Source organism: Onychostoma macrolepis, chromosome 06, assembly GCF_012432095.1.
Source record: "Onychostoma macrolepis isolate SWU-2019 chromosome 06, ASM1243209v1, whole genome shotgun sequence".
Lineage (NCBI taxonomy): Eukaryota > Metazoa > Chordata > Actinopteri > Cypriniformes > Cyprinidae > Onychostoma > Onychostoma macrolepis.
The window spans coordinates 17,142,720-17,166,184 of record NC_081160.1 but is presented as its reverse complement, the minus strand read 5'-3'; the positions used below and the strand labels follow the sequence as shown (position 1 = coordinate 17,166,184).

The window sequence follows — 23,465 nt, the reverse complement described above, 5'->3', positions numbered from 1 at the left end:
AATGTTACTGTTTTACTGTAATTTTTGATCAAATAAGTGCAGTATTGATGATAATAAGAAACTGCTTTTCAAAACCATAATTTCAAAAACATCCATGTAAGTGTTTAATGTCTGATAACGTCTTTTTTTTTCATGAGCACTATTTTCTTTATATAGATTTTATATAATATTTCCCAAACATCCCAATTCATCATACGCATGATCCTCTCTGACACTGATTTCTATTTGGTAACCAAGCACACTAACTTTTGACAAGAGTTGATACATTTGGTTGGGATGGAAATTATGCAAAACTTTGGATTGAACTGATATAAATAATTGTAAACAACAAATAAGGAATTTCTGAAATTATTATTTTGATTATGAATATTATACTAGTTTAAATTATCATGCATTTTAATATGTAATAACCCTTTTGTGATTAATTTTCACATTTTAAGATTCTTGGACAAGGGCAAAACTAAATAAATAAATTATATTACAGGTATATATTATATTATATTATATTATATTATATTATATTATATTATATTATATTATATTATATTATATTATATTATATATTATATTATATTATATTATATTATATTATATTATATTATATTATATATTATATTATATTATATTATATTATATTATATTATATTATATTAATTATATTATATTAGCCTGGTGAATAACGGCACACAACACAGGAGAATGGTAAACAGCCACAGTAAGATCCAAAGTGAAAATGCTACTATATTATTTAATGAAATGATTTCATAAAGTATATTACTAGCATAGCAGTTTAAGTGAAAAGCTTGAATCCTGGATCTCCAGTGTGGCTTCAAACTGTGAAAGTTCACTTTAAACTGTAAACCAGTCGTGACTGACAAGACTAAATGAACAAGCTCTTCCCAATCTCATTTAAACTCAACTTAACAATAGCAATTCTTTGGCTCCTCAGAGTACGTACTTGGCTACAACAAACGGTATGTAATAATGTAACTGATTACAAGTCTCATTCTGTTCCATACTGAAATTGCTGACGAACAAAACAGACAATATAGATGCAGATTGATTGGCAGAGCAACGTTCTCTCTCTCAGAAAGAGACAGAAAAGTATTGATCTGAGCTGTAATTTACTGCGCCGACAGTGCTCGCTCTAGGACCGCGGAGCAGAAGAGTGTCAGTGCTTTATTATTAACGGCCGGCACAGGGCTCGGTCCGCCTGATATACAGAGAGCCCACTCTGACAAATGAAACCAGCAGTACTGTTGTCAGCAGTTTGGGTCCTCTACAAAACATCCATGCTTAGCCAGTGCAGACACTGACCTCAAGTTCCCTCCGAGGAGCCCATATGGAGCAGAGCTTCCTTCTCACAGAGCAAAGATACCAACAAGGGAACCTACAGCAGAATATGAAGCCTATTAAAGTGCTGATGGGGAAACTGAAAGAGTATACACTACCATTCAAAGTTTAAAATAAAATGAGATACGTGAGGTGAAATATTGCTTGTGATATTTACACAATTAACAAAATTAGACAATTAAATAATATTACTACTGTATCTATTATTGAAGAATAGCATTATTGTTCAAATGTTTGGAGGCAGTGCATTTTTTTTTTTTTTTATCATTTTGTAAGAAATTACATATGCTCACCAAGGCTGCCTATATTAGATTGAAAATACTGTAAAAAACAGAAACAATACAAATCAAATAACTATTCTTTATTTTAATGTGTTTTAAAATGTAATTTAGTGATTTTTACTGAATTTTCAGCAGCAATTAATCCAGTCCAGACCAGAAATCTTTGCTGATTCGTTGTTATTTGAAATATATACATTTTTGATAAAATAAAACAAATCTTGCTGCAAAAACTTTTATCACTGTGTGTATGTGTGTGTGTGTGTGTTCTTGTTTATGCTACGTACACTGTGGTGACCAAATGTCACCACAAGGATAGTAAAACCTGAAATTTTTGACGTTGAAAAAAAAAAAGAAGTAAAAATCGTAAATGATGTTTATCTGAAAGTGTAACAGTGCAAACAGGTTTTCTGTGAGGGGTAGGTTTAGGGTTGGGTTAGGGGATTGAAAATATCGTTTGGTCAGTATAAAAGTAAAAGAAGTCTATGGAAAGTCCCCACAACTGACAGAAACAAACGTGTGTGTATGTGTGTGTGTGTAAAATATTAAGTTATATAAAATATTATTAATAGTATATTATATATAAATTATACAAATAAATACATAAAGTAACACACACACACACACACAGGCACTTGTGATTGACTTTACACAGTGTTTGGTGATTACATAATGAAATGGATACTTGAGATTTACAAGGACATGATATGCAAACTTTTACAAGGTGAACAGTTTAGTGTTACCAGTAAAAAGGAGGCATTATATCAGATAAGACATGGGTGGGCTATATAGGAGTTGGAGGTCTACAGAGCTGCACCCCACAGGGACAGGGGAGAAAGTTGGGGTAGAAGTGAAACCTGATTCATAGACATCCTTCCAGCATCCTGTCATTGGTCATTTAACCTTTACACTTTCAAACGTTCAAGCAACTAGAAACCAACTGCGGAGGCCCACAGCTACATCAATAACCAACCAATTTTAGATCTCACAAATGCAGTGCCAAAAAATGCAATTGATCACTTGTCACAAGGTTTGAGTATGAGTATCATTAACCAGAGAGATCAGCTAAATTAGAGTAAGGGAATTCTGTCTGAACACTGACAAGGTGAGAAGGTGTCAGAAAAAGTCAGCAAATAGACTTTTGAACTCTAGTTCATTGGAAGTTAGTCCTACACTCTCAGAAATAAAGGTACAAAAGCTGTCACTGGGGCGCTACCTTTTCAAAAGGTACACTTTTGTACCTATTAGGTTCAAATATGTACACTTTAAGTACTAATATGTACCTTTAAGGTACCATAATGGACTCTTTAGGTGCAAACATGTACCTTTCGAAAAGGTACCACCCCAGTGACAGCTTTTGTACCTTTACTTCTGAGAGTGTACATAACATTAAATCCACTGCAAATTATGTGAAACAGGCATAGACATTACATTTAAACACATCCTCTTTCTAAGCAGGGTTTGTATTCATGTTCCTAAAACAGACAGGAAGTTCCTGAGTGTCCCAAGTGTTCCCAAACACTTCTCCAGTTTCCTGCTGGTGCACTACTAAAAACCTTCAATACATCTGGTACTGAATAATCCATCCATCCACACCGTATTACACAAGACTGTAACTTGACAAGGCCGATGTGTTCATTTTCTAGATGGGTTGTACGCAAGAGCATCACCTACATTACAGCACACATAGAAAAACACTGTTGCACAAATACATAAATATGGGGGGGAAATACTGATTTATGATTTGAAGAACAACACAACAGGATGTACTGTCTGACCACACTTGCACTGTTAGCAGTGTGTTATCTTCATGATATTCACTACATATAGAACATAAATAGGCTATGCATGAAAACACTTAGTTCATTTGTGGTGATGCTCCAAAGATTGACAGATCAGCACTGATTATGGTTATGTTACGTAAACCAGATATATATCTTTCATTATTATCTTTCAAAGTGCTTATTTAGAGCATAACACCAACCACACCAATGTCATAGGTTCACTTCCCAGGAAAAATAGCAAAGTGCAAAATAAAAAAATAATACACACACACACACACACACACACACATAAATATATATATATATATATATATATATATATATATATATATATATATATATATATATATATATATATATATATATATATATATATATATATATATATATATATATATATATATATATATATATATATATATATATATATATATATATATATATATATATATATATATATATATATACACACACACACACACACACACACACAGTGGGGCAAAAAGTATTTAGTCAGCCACCAATTGTGCAAGTTCTCCCACTTAAAAAGATGAGAGGCCTGTAATTTTCATCATAGGTATACCTCAACTATGAGAGACAAAATGAGAAAAAAATCCAGAAAATCACATTGTAGGATTTTTAAGAATTTATTTGCAAATTATGGTGGAAAATAAGTATTTGGTCAATAACAAAATTTCATCTCAATACTTTGTTATATACCCTTTGTTGGCAATGACAGAGGTCAAACGTTTTCTGTAAGTCTTCACACACTGTTGCTGGTATTTTGGCCCATTCCTCCATGCAGATCTCCTCTAGAGCAGTAATGTTTTGGGGCTGTCGCTGGGCAACACGGACTTTCAACTCCCTCAAAGATTTTCGATGGGGTTGAGATCTGGAGACTGGCTAGGCCACTCCAGGACCTTGAAATGCTTCTTACGAAGCCACTCCTTCGTTCGGGCGGTGTGTTTGGGATCATTGTCATGCTGAAAGACCCAGCCACGTTTCATCTTCAATGCCCTTGCTGATGGAAGGAGGTTTTCACTCAAAATCTCACGATACATGGCCCCATTCATTCTTTCGTTTACGGATCAGTCGTCCTGGTCCCTTTGCAGAAAAACAGCCCCAAAGCATGATGTTTCCACCCCATGCTTCACAGTAGGTATGGTGTTCTTTGGATGCAACTCAGCATTCTTTCTCCTCCAAACACGACAAGTTGAGTTTTTACCAAAAGTTCTATTTTGGTTTCATCTGACCATATGATCATCCAAATGCTCTCTAGCAAACTTCAGACGGGCCTGGACATGTACTGGCTTAAGCAGGAGACACGTCTGGCACTGCAGGATTTGAGTCCCTGGCAGCACAGTGTGTTACTGATGGTAGCCTTTGTTACTTTGGTCCCAGCTCTCTGCAGGTCATTCACTAGGTCCCCGTGTGGTTCTGGGATTTTTGCTCACAGTTCTTGTGATCATTTTGACCCCACGGGTGAGATCTTCGTGGAGCCCCAGATCGAGGAGATTATCAGTGGTCTTGTATGTCTTCCATTTTCTAATAATTGCTCCCACAGTTGATTTCTTCACACCAAGCTGCTTACCTATTGCAGATTCAGTCTTCCCAGCCTGGTGCAGGTCTACAATTTTGTTTCTGGTGTCCTTTGACAGCTCTTTGGTCTTGGCCATGGTGGAGTTTGGAGTTGGACTGTTTGAGGTTGTGGACAGGTGTCTTTTATACTGATAACGAGTTCAAACAGATGCCATTAATACAGGTAACGAGTGGAGGACAGAGGAGCCTCTTAAAGAAGAAGTTACAGGTCTGTGAGAACCAGAAATCTTGCTTGTTTGTAGGTGACCAAATACTATATATACTATGTATATATATAAATATATATATACACAGTATCTAACAGAAGTGAGTACACCCCTCACATTTTTGTAAATATTTTATTATATCTTTTCATGTGACAACACTGAAGAAATTATACTTTGCTACAATGTAAAGTGAGTGTACAGCTTGTATAACAGTGTAAATTTGCTGTCCCCTCAAAATAACTCAACACACAGCCATTAATGTCTAAACCGCTGGCCACAAAAATGAGTACACCCCTAAGTGAAAATGTCCAAATTGGGCCCAAAGTGTCAATAATTTGTGTGGCCACCATTATTTTCCAGCACTGCCTTAACCCTCTTGGGCAAGGAGTTCACCAGAGCTTCACAGGTTGCCACTGGAGTCCTCTTCCACTCTTCCATGACGACATCACAGAGCAGGTGGATGTTAGAGACCTTGCACTCCTCCACCTTCCGTTTGAGGATGCCCCACAGATGCTCAATAGGGTTTAGGTCTGGAGACATGCTTGGTCAGTCCATCACCTTTACCCTCAGCTTCTTTAGCAAGGCAGTGGTCACCTTGGAGTTGTGTTTGGGGTCGTTATCATGTTGGAATACTGCCCTGTGGCCCAGTCTCCGAAGGGAGGGGATCATGCTCTGCTTCAGTATGTCACATTACATGTTGGCATTCATGGTTCCCTCAATGAACTGTAGCTCCCCAGTGCCGGCAGACCATGACACTCCCACCACCATGCTTGACTGTAGGCAAGACACACTTGTCTTTGTACTCCTCACCTTGTTGCACACACGCTTGACACCATCTGAACCAAACAAGTTTATCTTGGTCTCATCAGACCACAGGACATGGTTCAGTCTTCAGCAAACTGTTTGTGGGCTTTCTTGTGAATCATCTTTAGAAGAGGTTTCCTTCTGGGACGACAGCCATGCAGACCAATTTGATGCAGTGTGCGGTGTATGGTCTGAGCACTGACAGGCTGACCCCCCATCCCATCATCTTTTAGCTCAAGGTATGCGCCTACATGGTCAAATACACGCAAAAATGTGTCAAAATGTGGCGCTTAGTGATTATTCATGTATACCTTCGTCGGTCATGTAATAAATGAACGTAAAGAGTTGAAAATGAAAATACGTGTGTAACAGTAAATTGGATCCGTGCTGCTCTTAAAGTGAGTGAGAGCGGGATATATTCCTGCTGCGACTGTGTGCTTAATTTTAAAGAAAAAAATTCATATGATGCGATTTCTTGTTTTCCTTTTCTTTAGTGTGTTTTGTAGCTGTTTGTGCATGTATAAGATCTGCAGAGTTACAAAGCTCAAAGTCTCCCACAAAGAGAAAGGCTTCTAAAAGAGAAGGCTGATCCAGACCGGGCTAAAACGCCTCATTCAAACACGCCCCCACATGTCTACGTCACAATGTGGAAAAATTTGTGTAGTGCCACCCAAATGTTCACGCCAAGAAAGAAGGCGTGGTTTCAGTAATGCAGTAGTGTTGATGCAGCCATGTCAAGGAGATGCTGTGTGTTTCTATGCGAAAGCAAAAGCACTTTATTTGGCCTTCTGAAAGTAGATGCCATTAGGAATCATTGGTTAAGATTTGTTTACAACAGAACAGCACAACCCAAATGTTCGAATTTGTGCAACGCATTTTATGGACGACAGTTTTGTGAACCTAGGAGAGTACAAGGCTGGCTGTGCACAAAGGCTATTTCTAAAAAAAAAAAAAAAAATAAAATTATATATATATATATATACACACATCTTTAAGTTAATCACTCATATAAAGTTTTGGTTAAATAATCATTACAATATTGACCAAAATAATCGTGATTATGATTTTTGCCATAATCCAGAAGCGCTAATTAGGGGTGTAACGGTACACGTATTCGTACCGAACCGTTTCAGTGGTCGGTTCGGTACGCATGTTTACCGAACGAATACAGTATTTATTTATTTTTTTCAGGAACTTAAAATAATAAATGGCGTTTTGTCAGTCTTTGTGGCATGGCATATCGCTGTATAAACGCCTTGGAGAGCTGCTTCTGGGACGGTTCAGAAACGTGCTGGTATCCTGGTATAAACCCAACACAAGCATTTACTCGAGCAGCCGTGATCAGCTCCGGTTCCCGTGTCTGTGCATGTAGTGCATGCGTTGAGCCGTGACACACCGCAGACTTGTGCAGAGAGGAGCATGAGTGAACACGATCATTCCTTCCTCTGTACTGCTGGTTTTAACGCGAATAAACATGACTGAACATCTCATGCCTCATGTAATTGCGCAATCAGTGTTTCAACCGCGGAAAGACATCGACAAAACAGCGTGAAAATAAAATGTCACGTAGCATTTCATTTACCTCAGCAAGTCATCTGTGTCCACAGCTCGTTAGTTCACTAGAGAAATGAAGTCTAGAGAGGAGCATTTCGCGAAATATTAAATATACTCATTATATTTTACTAAACCTGTTAGTCTTAATTATTTAATGTATGTTTAAATTAATCTGTTATGAAACATGCTATGACAGCCAATGTGTAATTGAATATATTTTAACAAATGACCTAGAAATTTTATTGTTTATAAGTTCATTTAAAAACTGCATTATGTGCAGTTTAGATGTTTGCATATATATATATATATATATATTTATTATTTATTTTTTTTAAAGTTGAGTGTTGATCATCTATTTAAAAATAAATGGTAGGCCTAATTAAATGTAAGTTTGAGTTAAGTTGTTAGGTAAGGAATAATTGACGACGGGTCGTTGAATTATTAGAAAAATAATGCACACCCGAGGTGGTGATGCATGTTATTGTTATTGGTGATGCCGTTACACCTCGGGTGTGCATTATTTTTCAAATAATTAAACAGACCGAAGTCAATTATTCCGCTATAGTTGCTACACCTCAAGACATCAATCAGATGCTATATTTCAAGGCATTTGTCTGGTTTTTCTACTTAAATCGCTATTGTGAGTAACTGTTTCAACGGCAACAATATAAACAAACGTTACTGTGCGTGCGCGTTTTTGTGGCCCCAAATTAACTTCCGGTAGACATCCAAATAGAATCAATAACAACAGCCCTCGAGAGTAGATTATTTTTGATAACAAGCAAAATATGTTTGCTGCATAAATCAGACGGACTGATTAAAAATGCAAATTCATTCTCTGCCAGCAGGAGGCGCTTTAAAGCGGGAGAGAGAGAGGTTTCCCCAGTATTCTATCAGGCATGCAACATGATCTCACAGAATTCCGTGTAATGTTCACGGACTTAATTAACCCCGAATCTGTGGTGGCATCACGGAATCGCCGAAAATTCCGTGATGGGCTCACAGAAAAAATTCCGTGATGGGCTCACAGAAGTGATACCAATGTAAGTCAGTGACAGGCATCAGCCGTGCTCCACGCACGGAAACCCTTAGCATCAATATGCCGACGCGATACTGGGGAGTTTATCGTCATCATTATTGTTCAGAACTGGGTAGGTTTAGGGTAGGGGTGGGATCAGGTACTCCAGTGAAAGTATAACTGCATCGGAGTCACTCTTTTTACGTGGTCCGATGCAGCGCTGGTGTTGAACCAGTGAATCCGTGCGTGGATCACGGCTGATGCCTTCTGTGAGCCCATCACGGAATTTTCTGCGATTCCGTGATGCCACCACAGATTCGGGGTTAATTAAGTCCGTGAACATTACACGGAATTCTGTGAGATCAGGTTGTTTCTAAAGACAGTGTCCCTTCAGAAATACAGTGATATAAAAACACCCGCGCCTCGTTTTGATTTTTAAACGTGCATTACGTGCTCATGTTTATTCAACGAAGCCTTTTGGAAAATCAGTCAGTTTTGATATCGTGGTGGGTTGCCACAAATAAATAAATGGTAAACACATCCCACAGCACAACAACCTGAGCCCAACTTCATTAGTCATCACTTTAACTTTAAATGCGTTTGTAGCCGATGCCACTAACCAATGAACATAAACAGACCGGAAGTTAACTTTGGTCCAGGCGTGTGTGCTCGATGAAACCGTCTAGTTGTAACCTTATATAATGTAAAAGGGCTCCCTATAGTTTTAAGCATAAGCTGGGGTAGATTTTTATCACTAAGAAAATTTAAACTATAACTGAATGTATTTAAAGAAAGAGCAACTTGCTATATATATATATATATATATATATATATATATATATATATATATATATATATATATATATATACACACACACACACACACACAATATATATTATATATATATATATATATATATATATATATATACAGTATATATATATATATATATATATATATATATATATATATATATATATATATGTATTATATATATTGTTAAAACTGAGGAACATACCAAACCATCATATTTGTATTAAAGGATTATATATACAGTTTATGTAAAGAACAAAAATGTAAAGAAGGCAATATTTAAGAAAAATAAGCACTATTATTATTATTTTTATTAGTTTATTATCTAGAAAGTTTAAATGTATGAAAAAATATAAAAAATGTTTCGGTGAAGAGAATTTAAAAAAAAATAAAGTAGTGCTGTCAAATGATTAATCGTGATTAATTGCACCGAAAATAAAGGTTTTTGTTTACATAATAAATGTGTACTGTGCATATTTATTATGTACATACAAATACAAACACAAGCATGTATATATTTAAGAAAAATGTTACGATTTTATATTAAATATATTTATATATAATATAATTTATATGAATATAAATATATACATATAAAATATTTTTCAAAATATGTACTGTATGTGAGTGTATTTATATATACATAATAAATATACACAGCACACACACTTATTTATTTTGGATGCAATTAATCATTTGACAGCACTAAAAAAGGGTAATATTTACTGAAAAAATATAAATATTATTTCTAGCAATTAAAAAAAAAAAAAAACTGGATTATTTTATAGTGAGGCCAGTAAAATTTGCTAGGGCAAGTAAAAATAGAAACTATAGGCCTCAGTTAAACAGCAAAGAAAAAAAAAATTACTTTATTGTGAGCCCTGCATGACATCCATACTAACTCACAATGCAAACATAATGTAGACAGCTACTTGTTAATGTACAGTGAACACTGTTTTTTTTTTTTTTTTAGGAGAATGACCTTTAAATGTCATCATGACTCCCTGATAGTGTCAATTCGGCTTCCGTTTTGATTTTTTCTTAAGCTAAAGAAATGGCCAGAATTTCATGCTTTCCTAAACAATGCCGGATTGCTGACCGTATTATTTCTGCAAACTCAAGTTTACTTTTTAGTTTATTATCATTCAATATTCTTTTGAGAAGACCCTCAAAATGATACACAAGTGAGGTAACTAAAGGGCCAGAAATACTGCACAGCTTATGAGGCCCTCATCTATTTTTTAATGGCCAGCATCTGCTGTATATGTAAGCATGAATGATTTCTTCTTCTGTTAATACTGAACTTGAAGGTTGGAGGGGAAGGTTGTTCTCCCGTAGACAGAACCTCTTAAACTACACTGACCCTGCTGTCAATCAATTTAATGGCTTGTCACTCTTCAAATTCACAAGTGAATAAAGAACAAGGTCACAAGCATAGGATGCCATTGTCAAGAACTAGACCCATGTGCTTCCAGTGCTCAAAGTGAGCCATGGCAGGTCCAAGAGCATCTATGTTTCTAGAATGCAGCAAATCATATTACTGAGAGTCAGCAAGACCTGTATATCTTTAGCTACTTACTCTGCCTCTGTTTGTTATATTAGAGCTTTGTGTTCCAGACAAAATATCCCAGATTCTCAATGAGGGGCAACAGAGCTATAAGAGTTCAGCACTATTTGGAACGCTGAGAGCTGATTCGGCTGTTTGCTGGCGGCTAACACTGACAAGAGAAGTTACTCTCCAGGAACAGATTAAACTCTGTCTGTGTGTGTGTGTGTGTGTGTGTGTGTGAGTGTGTGTGTGCGCGCAGGGCAGAGGAACTCCACTTGTGTAAAACAACTGAAACACTGGCTGCTCTGTTTTCACTTCCTGCTATGTATTCTGCCATCTGAGCAGAGCAAGCTTTGTTCCTCATTTATCGATTATGTGATTGTCTCTAAACAAACAAACACTGAATATGCTCAGTAAAAATCATTAACACATCATTTATAAGGACAAGAGGGCATTTACTAAGAACACAAGTACTTTAGATATACTGTATATGGAAAACTGTTTAAAATTACAACTTTAAGAAAGAAAATGCAGTGATAATATGATAACACAGTATGTGCTAAAACTTTTATATAGATAATATATCATATTAGAATGATGAAGGGTCATGTGACATTGAAGACTGTAGTAATGACTGCTGAAAAATCAGCTTAGCTATCACAGAAATAAAATAAAAATGTAAAACGTTTTAAAAGAGAAAACAGATATTTTAAATTGTAATAATATTTCACAATATCACTAGTTTTACTGTATATTGATCAAATAAATGTAGCCTTTTAAGAGACTCAAATTTTGAATGGTAGTGTATACAAAAATGCAAAAAATAATGGTTAAACAAAGGTTTCTCAGCATCAATAAAACTTGTGATCACTTGCATGTGACTGAGTGTGTATGAGTTTTCTCAACACTCTTGCCGGAGAGTGAAAGCATATGATTTCTTTTGCAAGTATGTCAGGGGTGTCCAAACCCGGTCCTGGAGGGCTACTGTCCTGCAGAGTTTAACTCCAACTTGTCTCAACACAGCTGCCTGGAAGTTTCTAGAATGCCTATAAGACCTTGATTGGCTAGTTTAGGTGTGTTTAGTTGGGGTTGGAGCTAAACTCTACAGAACAGTGGCCATCTAGGAGCAGGGCTGGACACCCATGAAGTATGTATTTGAGTGTTTTCATGTTCCTGTATACAGCATTGAAGTTAATCTACTGTACAACCACTGTAACGGACACCTAGATATCCTGTTATCACCATCCATACAAGTTAACCATGTGCTGGTGTTGTTCTTCATGTCCGATGAACGTGACAGAGGTCAGACAAGGCCACTGTAGGGACAAAGGCCCTTTTATTTAACCCAAAACCAGAGTTATATGTACAACGTTTCAGCAAACTTTTCTAGTATGACTAAATATCCTTCAATTATTCAGCATTTAGAATATGTTCAAAAGTTTGGTGGATTTTTAAATGTTTTTGAAAAAGGTCTCTTCAGATTCCATTTTTTTTCCTGTAATAGCAGAATTGAATCATCACGAGTCATCCAGTCAGCGGGTTAACACGATCCATCAGAGATCATCAATCAAAAAATCAGTTATCATGTTAAAATCAGTTTTGATTATTTTAATTTGTCTTTGATGAATAAAAGTATTACTTTTCAGGAGATTTTTTTTTTCTTCGAATATTAATCATGGTTATATTCCATGTATAAAACCAAAAAGGGCCTGAAATGTTGGTAACGGACTGAGCCAAAACAGCAATAATGCCAAAAGGGGACCGAATAAAGAGTTTGTAAGGTCAGCAAGCCCCTTAATGATGTCCTAGAAGAGTTTATTTTGAGCAGGTGTTGACGAGGTCCCATGTAAATGTTGATATGTGAGTCAGAGAAGAAAACGGCCTCCACCAAAAGCAGAGAGCAAGAGAGACGGGTGGGGGAGCGCAACGTCAAACATACGAAAGCTGAATATTTGACAGCTGAAACCATCATTGACCTTCTAGGGGGCTTTAGCCGCCTGTAGGGGTTGAGCAGTTGAGAATAATCCTCCCCCTGTCAATTGTCACTCAAGCTCAGCAATAACACAAGCTATCATCCAGCTTAGCCTTTCCCCAATTTAGAGAGAGAGGCACGGCAAGAGAAAGAGGAGAGGAAGATCAGAAAAGATGGAGAGAGTTGAAGAAATTGCTAAATGAACCAGCAGCCATGAAATTCCCCCTCCATTCGAAAAACGAGATCAAACGTTCACTGGCAGATTTGCTTAATTAAGTGTCCTTGAGCTGTGTTGATGTGAAAAGCTTTCACTTTTACACCTTACTTCTAATATCAAGGACACAAACCAATCAGAGACGAGATCCTGAGGGGCTCAGCCAATCAGCACCAAGCGATGAGGACAACTGGACGGGAAGCGATTACAGACTCATAATGATGCTAACCCTCCATGACAGCTTTCAATTACATCTAATGATCGTTGCAACAAGAAACACAAAGCAAAAGATCCCCTTCAGTGCGAATGGAAGCGAATATATAAGCGCAGACCTCTCAATGAACCGCGGCCAGGAAATGGCCATTGCTTGTTGCTCTTAAGCCATCTATTATTTGCTTGATATTTGAGATTATTCATACATCAGATTAGTTGGCGAAGTCGGTTTTGCATTGTGTGGAGGGATATGGAAATGTCCCGACATGACATCTGGACAGATTGACAACGGTAAAGACAAAGTTGACAGCTTTGGCTTTTGCTCTAATCTGGCTTTTATATTGTGCTACTGTTCCGTTCAGAGATTTAAGTTCAAAGTGTGGCGATACAGACGGAAAGGAAAATAAACAGATTACGGCTAAAAGGGCAGGAAAAGCTTCTCATTAGAACGACAGAATCAGCTGAGTTGGAAAACATCAGGATCAAATGCATTTTGCTGTGAGAGAGGTCACCGCGCTGTTGTGGAAAAGAATTGTTTTAGAGCTCTTTAGTGTTCACGTTCGGCTGGATGTTTGATGACTGTGCTTGCCAGACATGAGAGGAGTCTGGTAATAGGAGACCATAGATTATGAAGCTTAAAGAAATCATAATTACAATAAGGGGTGAAAATGGCATCACAAAGTCCACATTTTCTTCACTTCAAACATCTCGCAATCCAAAGCAGAGCCGCTTTATAATTAGATTAATAAGGCCTAATTTAAATAGGTTCTTCATCAAGACCCCGCTGTGCCGATATGGCACAAAAACATCACAAATGTAGCCAATAAAGCGTATCTGCAGCAGCCTAGTGAGGCAGGTGTAACACATATATGGTTTCACAATGTTTTTTTTTTGTTTCTTTTTAGGGTGAAGGACATCCCGTAGAAACTTGTTGGTAGGCTCCATTAAAGTGGTCACTGTGGTACAGCATTAAGTACACACTTAATCGATTAAAAGCCAATTACAGCTCAACACGAGACAAGGCCAAGTAGTCTCAGCAACACAAAAACAGCAAGAGCTGGATGAAATCGTTTTGTTGGTACAGTTTTTCACAAAGACTCCTGAATGAGCTTTGCTGGAGAATAGCAATGCGGGTTTTTAATGCAATAGTCTCCAAAGGACTAGGACTAAAAAGGTCAGAGGTCAGCTCTCAACATCTTTTGTAGCAATCACTATTACTAAGAACATACTGAAAATATTGTGTGTGCAGAATTCTGACCTTATCTCTGAAAAGAATTTGTAATTATTCGCTTACATGTTTACACATATATTTTAGTATAGGGATGTATTGACGTGACATAAAAGATGCACAGCTTTAGAAATGGAAAAATCTTTACAAATCTTTTATATTAAATAGTAAATGAATTTGTAATGGTATATTTATTATAGAGATGTTATTGATTTTTAGAGATTACTATTTATTTATCGATTTGTTATTTATTTATTTAGAAATGTAGTTGGCAGACACAGAGTCTAACATAACTGAATAATAATAATAATAATAATAATAATAACAATTTAATTATTATAATTATTAAATAATAGTAAGTTTAAGTCACAATATATTACATTACATATTACTGTACTGTTCAAAAGTTTGGGTTTGGTAAAATGAATGAATTAATGAATTCTCTTATGTCTACCAAGACTGCATTTATTTGATCAAATATACAGTAAAAAATATTGTGAAATATTATTAAAATTTAAAATAACGGTTATCTATCATATTTTAAAATGTAATTTATTCCTGTGAGGGCAAATATACAGATTCAGTAGACTTTAGTTCACTCCAGTCTTCAATGTGACATTATGCTGATTTAGTGATTGAGTTTTTAGATCTTATTATTATCGATGTTGAAAAGAGAAACTTATTTGTTTCCAGGATTATTTGAGAAATAGAAAGAACAGCATTTATTTAAACAGCATTTATTCCTCAAGATACAATATCCTGGCATTATAAAGCATGCTCTACTTTATCTCAAAGTTCAGGAACCAGTATTCTTATATGAATTAAGTATTGAAACTGCATTATCTGCATTAAGGATCAGAACATACAGAAAATGAATGCAATAAGAATATTTGGGGGCGAGGGGGTTGATCAAAGAGAAATTTGAAGACCCGTAAAACATTATCTTTTTGTTTTTTTGATGCACTATTTTTGGGACTAGAGCAGCCATCTCACAGCATAATATACTTGTGTTTCGAATAATGTTAATTTGTTTTCTTAATACATGAGGCTGCTCCCTACAATGTGGTATTTATTTTGTGTTTAGTTAAACACAGTCCTTGATGAGCTATTCCCAAAGGCTGGGGCTGCAGTTGTTTGTACTAGTGCATAAAATCCTTGAATTAGTGTGGGCTCAAGGGTGTGTTCTTTTCCCCAGATTGTGACTATGGAGAGTGTGTATGCAGAGACCGCAATAGCCATCTCCATAGAGCAGCCAGTAGAAAATGTATCAGTTTAATGACTCTCTGAGGCAACTCCAAAAAAAAAGAGACCTTTATCCATAATAATATTTGTCCTTTTGAATTTTTGAATGGCATTAAGTTATTGAGTGTGGCGTTTCTTTTGCAAAGCACTGCATATTTCTGCTTCTCAAGAAATAAACCAATGAGACAGAAACTATTGCTAGTTAAAAGGCTACTAGAATCTGTGTGGAGCAGGAAGGACCTATTACGACACAAGTCAAAGAACACATCCCAAACGCCTGCCACTTATCATCCCATCACTCTTATATATTAATAACAGCGCATTGCATCACTCTAATTGGACTGGATATTTTCCATCCTTGGGCTGATTGTGAAAGACATTACCAGATATTCTTGGAAATTTTAAAAAGAGTAACTGATTCTCAGGCGCCTCGAGCTGTCTTCCTGCAGAGGACTCCAAGGTAGTGACCTAGAAGTTCTGCCGAGGGGGAAGACCAGCGATAAGACAGCAAACTGCCATGTGGCATTCAGTGTCAACACCTTGCTTCTTCTCTAGTTTTGACCGATGTTCTCTTGCCTGGTTGAATTTCAGAAAAAATTTTTTCAAAAAAAATAAGATTTTAAAAGCACAGTTTTAAAGCACGGAGCTCGATTTTAAACCTAAGAAATTATGTGTTAAATTAAAGCATGTGTTTGTACAGCTGCTTTTTGTTTTATATTACCATTCCCTGAAAACAAATCAATAAAACAGTGTTGTTAACAAAAAAAAAGAAAAAAAAGAAAAAGAAAAGAATGTGTTAAATCCTAAATACTATGTGATGCCCCCCTTGCAAGGGACACCTTCCTAAAACAAAAAGACAGCATATATTTTCATTGTGCTAAATCAAAAGTTAATTATTAAATATTATCTGGAAAATATTTACTTCATATTAAGAGGAAAGTGTTCCCCAGTTAGAAATGTAAAAGTATATGTCATTAATATCTAGCATAGTCTGCTTATACTATGGCCACTTTGCAGAACAGACAAGTTAAAGTTGTCATTTATGTTTGTTGTGTAAAAAAAAAATTACTGGATTGATAAAAATAAGTTATTTTACATTATTTTATTTACGTCTTGTTAGATCTAAAGTAAAATCAAGTAGCGTGGCAAGATTACATTTACATGAATGAACTGGAATGAGAGAGAGAGATTCTGCGTGTGTGAATTACCTGCATTTGTGCAGCATCTCTCTAGTTATTGTGAAGCTCTGAACTTAATTACTTCAAAAACAGTGACATTACCACCTTTTTGCTAATGTAGCTTTTTAGTAGCAAAAATGGAGAGTAGCACGGAATGCTTCTGTGTGTGGGTGTATGCATGAGTAACTGTCTGTATGTGCATGTGTTTTATATACTGTATGTACACGCGCACACACACACACACACACACACACACACATACATATGAACGTATATATATATATATATATATATGAAATGTTTCGTTTACGTATGTAACCCTCGTTCCCTGAAGGGATGGAAGATAGGACAGGGCTTAGGCAGAGATGAGAGCCACTGCTGTTCCGTACAGTGGGTATGGATAACACTGGGAAAGCGTATCCAAGTATGGGAAAGCTACGGAAGCCACATCCTGCATAAAGGAGGTACCATGTGGAGATTACACATATGGACTGGCCAAGGGCAGTACTACATATCGAAGTCTCTGAGATAGACTCAGCCAGCCCTGGGGTGAGATCAATACATAGCAGAGATGGCAGAAAGTCTCTGCCAGGGAAAGACACAGGCTCACCGTGAGGGGAGCTGCACCGTGGAAGAATACACATGTGGGATCACCCAAAGGGGAATCACTACACACGGTCACCTAGCCCAGCACAAGGGCTGACCTTGGGCAAACACACTAGTGCTGGACCTGGTGTCTGGTGCTCCGCCACGCCTGACTGCCAAGGGTGCGGGAGGAACTTCAACAGGCTTCGCCAAGGGGAACTGAACTGAGAAGCAGTAAAAGCACGTATCCGGTCCATAGAGGGGAATGGCGCAGCAAGCGTGATCGACACAGAGCAGGTCCGGTGTTACTGGCCACTTGAGGTAAGTACACGGGAAGACACGGGCTCTACACAGAGATTATAGAATCTCGCAAATGTGTTAGGTGTCGTCCAGCCGGGAGCTCTACAGATGTCTGCTATCAAGGCACCCCGCGCCAATGCCCAAGAAGAATAAACGCCTCTCGTACAGTATGCTCTTACTCCGAGGGGGCACGGCAAGCATTGGGCCTGGTAAGCTATGACTATAGCCTCCACTATCCAGTGGGCAAGTCTTTGTTTGGAGACAGCGTTTCCCTTCTGCTGTCCTCAGAAGTAGACAAAGAGCTGGTCTGAGGTCCTGAAGCTCTGCGTTCAGTCCTTGTAAACGTGCAAGGTGCGGACGGGACAGAGCAGAGCAATAGCTGGGTCTGCCTCCTCCCAGAGCAGCGCTTGCAAGTTCACCACCTGATCAGTTCTGTTAACCAAGTCCGATTGGGCCAGTATGGCGCCACCAAAAGCAAAACAGCTGGCAGTGGGACGTGTCCGGGGAGGCAAAGAGGTCTACCTGGGCGTCCCCGAAGTGTCTCCAAATCAGCTGGACTGTCTCGGGGTGGAGTCGCCATTCTCCCGGAGGGCGGGCTGACGTGAGAGCTCGTCGGCTTCACGATTGAGCTTGCCTGGGACATGAACGGCACGAAGCGACCTCAGATGCTTCTGACTCCAAAGGAGAAGATAGCGGGCGAGTTGCGATGGGAGTGTAGACTGCCTTGGTGGTTGATGTACACAATGATCACAGTGTTGTCCGTACGGACCAGCACGTGCTTATCGTGTAGCAGCGATTTGAAGCAGTGCAGAGCAAGCCATACTGCTAGCAACTCGAGGCAGTTGATATGCCACTGTAGTCGGGGCCCTGTCCAGAGCCCGGTAGCTGCACGCCCGTTGCATATGGATCCCCAGCCCATGGCAGAGGTATCTGTTGATATAACAACATGCCTGGACACTTGTATTAGGGGAACTCACGCCCGAAGAAAAGCAAGATCCAACCACGAGCTGAGTTCTATTGAGAGACGTGCTGTGAGGTTAACTGAGTCCAACTCCATACAGAGAAAAGACTCTGCAAAGGGGAGAGAGTTTACTCTTTTCCCAGTTGACCTGAAGCCCCAACCGGCTGAGGTGGCTGAGCACTGTGTCCCTGTGTTTGCACAACTGCGCTCGAGACTGGGACAGTATGAGCCAGTCGTCGAGGTAATTGAGGATGCGAATGCCTTTTTCCCTTAATGGAACAAGGGATGCCTCCGCGACCTTGGTGAAGACATGAGGCGACAGGGACAGCCCGAAAGGGAGGACCTTGTACTGATATGCCCACCCTTCGAACGCAAAGCGGAGAAACGGTCTGTGTCAAGGGAGGATTGAGACATGAAAGTACGCGTCCTTCAAGCCGAACGCTGCGAACCAATCGAAAGGACTCATGCATTGAAAGATGCATTTCTGCGTCAACATCCTGAACGGGAGCTTGTGAAGGGCCCAGTTCAGGACACGCAGGTCCAAGATTGGTTGTAACCCACCGCCTTTCTTGGGTACGATGAAGTTAGAGCTGTAAAACCCTGACCTCATCTCGGCTGGAGGGACCGGCTGTATCGCATCCTTCGCCAGCAGGACCGCGATCTCTGCAAGCAAGACAGGAGCATCTTTGTTCAGCACAGAGGTGAACCGAATCCCCCTGAACCTGGGAGAGCGCCAGGTGAACTGAATCGCATAGCCGAGTCTGATGGTCCTCGTGAGCCAGCGAGACGGTCTGGGGAGCGTTAACCAAGCTGTCAGAGACCGAACAAGCGGGACTAGGGGAACCACCGACGTACCAGCAGTGGGGCAGCGAAATGGAACACAGTGACCCGACCCGACCCGACCCGACCCGGAAGGCAGTGCGTCCCAGAGTGGGGTCTGAGTGCACAGTGCGACACTTACCTGGCTCCACGGCTGGGCAGGGGGCGCGTAAAGAGGCATCGTGTCCGCAAATCGGATCCTGCTGCCCACTGGCGAAAGGAGAGGGAGACGGGAGTGTGGAGACTGTGTCTCGTGCACTGCCATCCTCGCCCTCTTGGGACCCGGATCCTCCGTGGGAAGGAGTGGTGCGGTCACCATCTCCTGAAGAGCAGTACCCAAGGACTCCGGGTTGCCCGTCTCAGGGACGCCGCCTGCCCTGGCGTTTCACGGGCTTGGCAGGGGCCACGCTTTCTTGCGGCCAGCTCCATGCTGCAGCCGTTGTGATGGCTGCTGCTGAGTCCGAGCTGGAGCGGAGGTGGAGGCAGCAGGAGGGCGCCCTCGGCGATGAGCAGACGGGCAGGATGTGATGAAACGCCTCCGTCTGCTTCTGTGCGGCAGAGAACTGTTGGGCAAAGCCCTCCACCACTTCGCCGAATAGGCTGGCCTGGGAGATCGGGAAGTCCAAGAAGTGATGCTTGTCAGTCTCCCTCATATCCGCCAAAGTCAGCCATAGGTGGCGCTCCTGGACCACTAATGTGGACATCGTCTGACCCAGGGCCCACACTGCGACTTTCGTCGCCCTTAGGGTGAGGTCCGTCGCTGTGCGCAGTTCCCGCAACACACCCTCGTGCAGCTGCTTTGACGCCTTGGCCTGGTGGACTTGCAGGAGGGCCATGGCATGCAGGGCGGAAGCGGCACTGTTCAGCAGCACTGTAAGCTTTGGCCATTAGAGCGGACGAGAACTTACAGGCCCTGGACGGAAGGCGTGGATTACCCCTCCAGGCGGCGGCGCTTTGCGGGCAGAGCTGCATGGCAATAGCGCGCTCGACCGGAGGGATCTCCACATACCCTTGGGCCGCCCCACCGTCGAGGGTGGTGAGGACAGAGGAGGCGCAAGGCCTGTTACAGGCAGAAAAAGGTGCCCTCCAAGCCCTAGTCACCTCCTCATGCACCTCCGGGAAGATTGGAACTGGAGGTGGCTGCTGGCGATCAGCCTGCGCCTCCAGGAACCAATCGTCCAGCCTCGAGCGTTTGTAAGAACGTCTGCCTCCAGTGCAGGCCGACACTCTCGGCAGCCTGGGAAAGCATAGCAGTCAGCTCTGGATCTGACTCGGGCAACGCCACTCTTCCTGATGGAGGCAGTGCATCCGAATCGTCATCTCCAGAGCCTAGCTCGCCCTCCAATGCAGCGATCGACAGCCTGTTGTCCGCTGGTGCTCCGAATGAGATGCTGGAAACACCAGAGGGTGCGAAGTACAGGAGGAATGAGAGGCCCGCAGAGACGCACTCGACGGGGAAGCTCTCACCATGATCCTCAGATCACCCTGACCATGAGCCGAAGTAGCCCTCCGCTGCTGAGAGACGGAAGAACTAGAACAGGGCATGGCAAGGGGGATACCCCCTCGTTTAACGAGGAGGTATCTGGACTGCAACATCACGATGGTCATGTTCCCGTAATGAGAACATGACTCATCCACGAGCGCTGCCTCAGTGTGCTGATAGCCCACGAACGAGACACAGCGATCGTGACCATCAGACGCAGCCAGGAAGCGACCACATCCAGAAACGCACGAGCGGGAAGCCATCTTTAAAAAGACGCCCATCGCTCATGGAACTCTTTTAGATATTGCTCTTTTAGAAAAAAACACTCTTTTAGAGAAAGCGCTGAAGTGCCCAGGGGAGGTCGCGGCGCGACCACAGTTTGATAGGCTGCAGCACGCCGTGAGAGAAGCAGCAGCACTGGACAGCAACCCCCACTGACGCGCTGTAACACCAATGTCAAAACTTGCTGTCTGGAAACACTCTTGGAGATTCCCTGAAAAGGCTCGGCTCCGAAGCGAAAAGCTGATGTGCGTCTTCACGTGCTCTCCTTGCGCTCTCCTTTTATACCTGCGCTGCGGGGCAGGGTACGTGTGGCAAAGCACGCACGCCAACTGTCATTGGCTTGTTTTATTAACACTCGAAGGTGACTGGGGTCTCGGGCAAGATCCCATTTACGTCAGTCACTATGTTGTAACATCGAACGTGACTGACTGAAGGGGAACACTTTTAGTTATATATTATGTAATAGACTAATGCATTACCAAGCATGAATAATCACATGACCTAACTATATGACCTTCTATACTTTAAGGCACGGAACTAAGACTTAAAAGCCTTCAGTTAAATTGACCAAACTACAAAAAATAAATATTTGCTTCCTCTTTCCTCTTTCAATAAATAATAAGTTAGAACTAGATGTCAAATAAGAAGACATAAGAGTAAAGAGAGTGAAAGTGAGAGAGAAATAAAGAAAGAGATATGTGAATGTGTGAGGTAAGATAAGATAAACATTCAGTTTCTATTCAGACGAATAGAGTCAGAAAGTGTAAAGCCCTACAGAGAAGCAGCATTAACTATTCATAAAGGTTAAAATAACTGTTTATTCTGAAGATTCCGATGAAGGATGCAAAGAAACTCCCTGTTGTATTGCCATCTGAAGCAATTAAATCCCAAACACTAAGTAGAATACACACTTATGAGTCACTTACACTCACGATCTTTAACACACATACTGTACGTGCACGCACATTATTGTAAAAGAAAAAGCAGTGTTTCACTTTCTTGGTAAGTTTCTGTGACGTTAACACAAGCTGTTCTTTAAATGAGCTGTTATGACTGTGTAAAGAATCAAGGTTTAATTTTAAATAGGAGCATGTATTATGTGGTAAGCAGCCTTTGAAAGTGCTCTACGTCTCTCATGCACAATCAATAAATCATAAAATACACAAGCTACAAGCTTAAACACACAATCATAGGACACGAACACAGATAATTAATTACCACAAATGTATTATTCATACAGACACACACACAAACAACACAAACATAGACACACACTTTCAAAGTATTTTCATGAATTTTTCATTGTGCACAGAATAAGGACAGCCGTGTGCTTGTGTGTACTTTTCCATCATCACATCTGCTCTTGAATAAAAATGACCATATTTCCAGAACCTTTTTGATTTGCAGTGTCTTTCAAAGATATTCAATGTTTTAAATCCAATTTATTTAATTAAAAATGTATTTTTTTTTTTATTTGAAATGTATTATTCAAAGGGGGAAAAAAAGTATAGTACATTTGAAAAATGTGAGACAAGTGCTCAGCTTATATCACATCAAATCTAAACAATCTAACTATTTTTGTTTCATCGGACCATAAAATCCCACATTATTCCTCGATCACTCTTAGTTTTTTTTAGCAAATACCCTCCCATTCAGGCCAATGTAATCGATGCCCTTGCGAAAAAGTGGTGAGGTGAATTGTATTGAACGTGTACGTGAAGTGTACTTCAACTTCAATGAAAACTGTACTTGCAGATAATATAATGTTAATGAAATAAAAGCCCATTTAAGTGTACTTAAAAAGAGTACAAGACATGTCTATTGAACTATTGACTATTAAAATGTTTTTTACATGCTTAAGTACAATTTTTAAAAAAGGCACTTTGAAATAATTTAAAATTAAAAGTTTTATTTTAAAGTACATTTTAAATGATTTACTATACACATACACATTACTTAATACATACACTTAATACAAAGTAGCCTACTTGATTATAAGTTTAACTGTTAACATATTTTAAATAACTTC

The 23,465-nt window shown here is 39.8% G+C and overlaps 1 protein-coding gene across 4 annotated transcripts in view; it reads right to left on the bottom strand.

Moving 5' to 3' along the window:
- Positions 1 to 23,465, bottom strand: part of lpp (LIM domain containing preferred translocation partner in lipoma) — a 218,761-nt gene that overhangs the window by 56,206 nt on the left and 139,090 nt on the right. The window lies entirely within an intron of this gene.